The 5,995-nt window shown below is 42.6% G+C and overlaps 1 non-coding gene across 1 annotated transcript; it reads right to left on the reverse strand.

The window, feature by feature from the left end:
- Window positions 1-461: 461 nt before the first annotated feature.
- Window positions 462-565, reverse strand: LOC136119504 (U6 spliceosomal RNA). The gene has a single exon (XR_010655498.1). It is a non-coding gene; the product is annotated as a U6 spliceosomal RNA (small nuclear RNA).
- Window positions 566-5,995: the final 5,430 nt, after the last annotated feature.

The following is a 5,995-nucleotide window of genomic DNA, read 5'->3' on the forward strand; positions in this document are numbered from 1 at the left end:
CAACTCTATACACATAAACTTGGTCACTTAGATGAAATGGACCAATTATTTGAAAAGCACAAGCTACCACAACTTACTCAAAATGAAGGAGATAATTTGAATATTCCTATAACTATTAAATAAATTTCATTTGTAATTTCAAATCTCCCCAAAGAGAAATCTCCAGGCTCACTTTGTTCCTGAAGAAGTTTAAAGGTTACTACCACACATTTAAAGAAGAATTAATACCAATTCTACACAATATTGAGTATAGTTCCCCATGCTATACAATAGGTCCTTGTTGGTTATCTATTTTACATGTAGTGGTGTGCACATGTTAATCCCAAACTCCTAATTTATCCCATAATTAAAATAAAAAAATAAAATAACTAATAAATAAAAGAGAAAATGAAATAATAATAAAATGATAACCAAATTTGCCATTTTAACTGTTTTTAAGCTTACAATTCAGTAACATTAAAAAAAATATGAAATACTTCACAAATTTGCATGTCATCTTTGCACAGGGCCCATGGTAATTTTCTCTGAATCGCTCCAATTTTAGTGCTACCAAAGTGAGTGCTGGCCAACTGACTTTTGATAAAGGTGAAAAGGTAATTCAATGGAGGAAGGAGAGTCTTTTCAAAAAATGGATATGTTTGCAAATTGGATATCCATCAGCAAAAAGACAACAAAATAAGCAAAAACCCCTCAACCTCACATTTTATGCAAAAATTAAGTCAATGGAGCATAGATTTATATGTAAAACAAACCTATAAAATCTTTAGAAGACATAGGAGAAAAATCATTGGGACCTGGGGCTTGGCAACATCAAAAGCAAAATCAATAAATTGGACTTCATCAAAATTTAACCCTTTTTGGTCTGAGAAAGACCCTTAATATTAAGAAGATAAAATGACAAGCTACAGAGAAAATACTGGGAGAAAATACTTGTAAACCACATACCTGACAAAAGACTCATATCTAGAATATATAAAGAACTCTCATAATTCAACACTATAAGAAAAACATTACAGTTGGAGCATGGGCTAAAGCCCTGAAGAGACTAGATATAAAGAAAGGCTCCAAAGAAGACGAACAGATGGCCAAAAAGCACATGAATAGATGCTCAATACTGCTAATTATTAGAGGAATGCAAATCAAAACTACAATGAGGTATCACTTCACAGTAGTCAGAATGGCCATCATCAAAAAGTCTACAAACAATAAATGCCAGAGAGGGTGTGGAGAAAAGGGAATCCTCCTACACTGTTGGTGGGAATGTAAAGTAGTACAGCCACTATGGAGAACAGTATGGAGGTTCCTTAAAAAACTAAAAATAGAGCTACCATATGACCCAGCAATCCCACTCCTGGGCATATATCCGGAGAAAACCATAATTTGAAAAGATACACGCACCCCAGTGTTCACTGTGGCACTATTTACAATAGCCAAGACATGGAAGCAACCTAAATGTCCATTGACGGATGAATGGATAAAGGAGAGGTGGTACATATATACAATGGAATATTGCTCAGCCATTAAGAAGAATGAAATAATGCCACTTGCAGCAACATGGATGGACCTAGAGATTATCATACTAAGTGAAGTAAGTCAGACACAGAAAGACAAATATCTATATCACTTATATGTGGAATCTAAAATATGACAAAAATGAACTTATTTACAAAACAGAAACAGACTTAGAAAACAAATGTATGGTTACCAAACGGGAAGGGGGCGGGCGGGGAGGGATAAATTAGGAGTTTGGGATTAACATAGCCACACTATTATACATAAAATAACTAACAAGGACCTACTGTAGAGCACAGGGAACTCTACTCAATATTCTGTAATAACCTATATGGGACAAGAATCCAAAAAAAAACAATGGATATATGTATAACTGAATCACTTTGCTATACACCTGAAACTAACACAACATTGGAAACCAGCTATACTCCAATACAAAATAAAAATTAAATTGAAAGAGCCAACAATTAGAGCTAATTAATGAAAAAATAAAAAAGTAAAATAAAGGCTTTTATGTTTAGAACCATCACTGCTACTGCAGCCAGTATGTAAATGGGGCTCAAGATGATTAAACAGCAACACCCAGGCCCTGTGCCCAGAGAGGTTTGTGGGTGTAATCCAGAGAAGACCACAGAGAGGGACACCCAAAAGGGACCAAGGTCAAGGTGTGCAGACATGGGACCTTCCCTGTTGCTGAACAGAGAGGGGAAGGGATTCAAACCAACCTTTCAGCACTGCCTGCACCAGGGCATCACCAATAGGGACAGAAGGAGTCAGCCGTGCCTACTTGAAGCACTTAAATTTGAACTTGAGCCTATCTTTGCAGTTATGGCATCTGCTCCAGAGGACTGCTGGGTGGAGTGGACAGGCTGTCCTTGGAGGTTCTCAGTGCCCAAATCACGGGTTCCACAATGCCTTTTAAGTGAGTTTCCTATGGTAGTGCAGTGCCAGGCAGGGTTAAGCTGCCAGGAGCTCCTCTGGAGACGTGTGACATACAGGAGAGGGCCAGCGGGTGGCCAACACTCCAGTACAGAAGGGTGTAGCCAGCAGGGCAGAGGTACCCCACCCCAGCGATTCCATCTCCTTTGGGAAGGAGGGGTCACCATGATCACGGGACCACATGTCCGGTCAGTACTGCACTTCTCCCGAAACCAAGCAGGACCCGGTGGGGCTCCTGGGCACAAAAGCCTTTCGGTGTCCCCCATTTCTTGATTACAGGAAATAGGCTTCATTCAGCCTCCATGACCTTCTCTGAGTTCCAAGAGGCAGGTTCAAACAGTTGCTAATCAGGGAAGGGAGGGGATGCAGAGACAAGGGAGTATCAATCGAGAAACAATAGTGCAGCCTTGGGGTAGGGTCCTGGTTTCCCCTCAAGGGATATACATAACAATATCTTTGAGCTGTTTTGCAGATACTGAAACCCCCACCAGCTGGAAGTTAACTATATGCTGCCCACAAACACATAGACACCAGACTGGTTGGAACCAGAAGGTTGATCTCCCCACCAACCAATCAGAAGAATGTCCAAGAGCTGATCACGCCCTCTTTGAACCATTACTATAAAACTTCTCACTACCCCCTCCAGGTCAGGACACACAGTTTTGAGGGCATTAGCCCTCTGTGGCCCCCTTTGCCTGGCAAAACAATAAAGCTATTATTTTCTACTCCACCCAAAACTCTGTCTCCAAGATTTAATTTGGTGTTGGGGTACAGAGGCTGGATTTGGCTTCACTCCCACCACCCCTAAATGAGCTGGCACTGCAAAGGAGTTGCATTTGTGGATGAACCATCTTTTATTACCTATATTTGATGCTCTGGCAACTTGGGGCCTTGCTGATCCTGGAGAAACAGCCTCTCCCAGGGCCAATTCCTAGAGATGGTAAAGAACCCATCCTCAAAAATGTCCCTTCCTATACAAACCAACCAATTCAGAGCCCACATCCCCAGCTACAGACTCTGCTGGGGTTTCACACTCCAGGCCACTGTCCCTGCTGCCCTAATCACCCCAGGGCCAGGAACCCGATAACTAGGGACACCCCCTAGGGCCCCGAACCTACTGAAACTATTCAGACCAGCCAATCCTAAGCCTGCTTACCCTGCCTGGCCTGGTCCTTCCCATGGAAACCACAGTAATGGCTCTTGCCCACATTTTCTCCTTACTCCCTCTGCCTTCTGACTTCCTGGTGCTTCCCCCTGTGGCCCCCTGTGGTGTGGCGTGCCCCCTCCTCCAGGTAACTCTGAGTCACAAACTATCTTTCCAATGGCAGTCATCTGCTGATCTGTTGCTTTACTATGCCTCAAATTATCTATTAATTCACTATATTTTAAAGTATTGGATTGGCCAAGAAGTCCATTTGGGTTTTTCCATAAGATCTTAGGAAAAACCCAAACAAACTTCTTGGCCAACCCAATCATTTGTCCTTGAGGTTATGACTGTCAAACTTCACATACTCAACCTCCCTTTCTATACCATGTGGCTCCATTCTTCACAACAAGACTTTTGGGTTGCTTCATCAAATCCTGAGTTAAAGGGGACCCTTCAGAATACTGAGAGAGATGGAACCAACTCCCAGCTTGGTTTACAGAGTGTGAAGGAAGTCAGCAGCCTGTCCCAGGGAATGAAGCCCACATGCAGGGTGAGACCCTGGGCACCGCAGCAACAGGGGTGGTTAAGCGAGGTGTGAAAGGAAAAATGTTGCCTGCCATATCAGGAAACAGAGGATGTTGCAGCCATCAAGCCATCACATTACAGCCTCCCCGGGGTTGTGAGCCCTGAGGGAACTTAGGATGGAAACAGGATGCCTGACATCAAGCAGTCAGTCACTGCAGCCACCCCTGATGGTGCACCCTGAGGGGACTCAGGATGAGAAAACACAGGATACTGGCCCCGGGGAGCTGAGGTGCAGATCAAAGGAATGATTTCAGTGAGCCCAGACTCTTGCATCTTCCCATACACAGAAAAGCGCTGAATTCCTTAACTTGAGATGTCTGCTTTTCTTTAATTAACAGTAATCTTCTGATGTTCTGACCACCTGGTCTTTGTTGCAAGAACTCCTATATGTCCTGGCTCCTCCCTTCCCTCTTCAGAGCCATCCCTCAGAGCTACCTGAGAGGAGGCCTCCCAGGCTTTAGTCCTCAGTTCTGTTCACCAAATAAAACATAATTCTCAACTTTTAGCTTGTGCATTTCTTTTTTCCAGTCAACAGAGGTCTAGGTCTGAGTCTGGGGGCACCGAGTTTCTTCCCATTCTGATTGTAGTTTAGTCAAGGGCACACACAGGAGGGGAGTGTTACTGTGACCAAAACAGAACGAGAAAGGGCAGTGAGGGAATGAGCCTTATGCTAAACCTTGTTTGTGAGCTGATGAAAGCTTGATTTCCCAAACCAGTAATGGGAAGCATTCCAACCTAAAAAGGTGTGAAGGATGAAGAAGGCAGATTATCCAGCAGGCCCTGGACTTAAAGGGGAAGTGAAGTGGGCGGCAGGCTCTCAGTTACTACATCAGGGTGTAGCCCAGAGTGATGTTATTGCTTTCCCTCCACTCCCATGGAGCAGCTCCCCAGGGCAGCAGCCAGTGCTTCTGGCTATAATATGTTGGGTCCCAGCACCTCACTTTTTTCCCTGTGCTTTAAACCACATCACCTGGTCCTAAATCCCTGCTCAAAATTGTTTTCCTTCCTTTCTTTCCCTCTCTCTCTTGCCTTACCTTAATTCTTTATTTCTTTCTATTTTATTTGTTTATTTTATTTTTTATTGAAGTATATAGTTGATTTACAATATCAACTATAGTTGATAGTATAGTATCGTTGTTAGTATTGGGTACACAGCACAGCAGTTCAGTTATATATACATATAAATTGGGTGGACCAAAAAGTGCCTTTGGTTTTTTAAGTAAAAATAAAAGACACATTTTTCATTTTCACGGAGAACTTTATTGAACAACGTATTCACCCTTTTGTTCCACTACCTTCTCCCATTTTCCAGGCAGCCTCATTATTCCATCTTCCCCAAACTTTTTATCTTTTTGAGCAAAAAACTGTTCCAGGTGCCTTTTACAGTCTTCCAGGGAATTGAAATTTTTTTCCATTAAGAGAATTTTATAAAGACTGAAATAAAATGGAAATCTGAAGGTGCAATGTCTGGTGAATAAGGTGGATGAATCAGCTTCCCAGCCAAGCTGTAACAGTTTTTGCCAGGTCATCAAAGAAACATGTGGTCTTGTGTTATCCTGATGGAAGATTATGGGTTTTCTATTGACTAATCCTGGATGCTTTTTGTCGAGTGCTGCTTTCAGTTGGTCTAACTGGGAGCAGTACTTGTTGGAATTAATGGTTTGGTTTTCCAGAAGGAGCTCATAATAGAGGACTCCCTTCCAATCCCACCATATACACAACATCACCTTCTTTGGATGAAGACCAGCCTTTGGTGTGGTTGGTGGTGGTTCATTTCGCTTGCCCCATGATCTCTTCCGTTACACATTATTG

The sequence above is a fragment of the Phocoena phocoena genome, chromosome 2 (assembly GCF_963924675.1).
Source record: "Phocoena phocoena chromosome 2, mPhoPho1.1, whole genome shotgun sequence".
NCBI classification, from domain to species: Eukaryota; Metazoa; Chordata; class Mammalia; order Artiodactyla; family Phocoenidae; genus Phocoena; species Phocoena phocoena.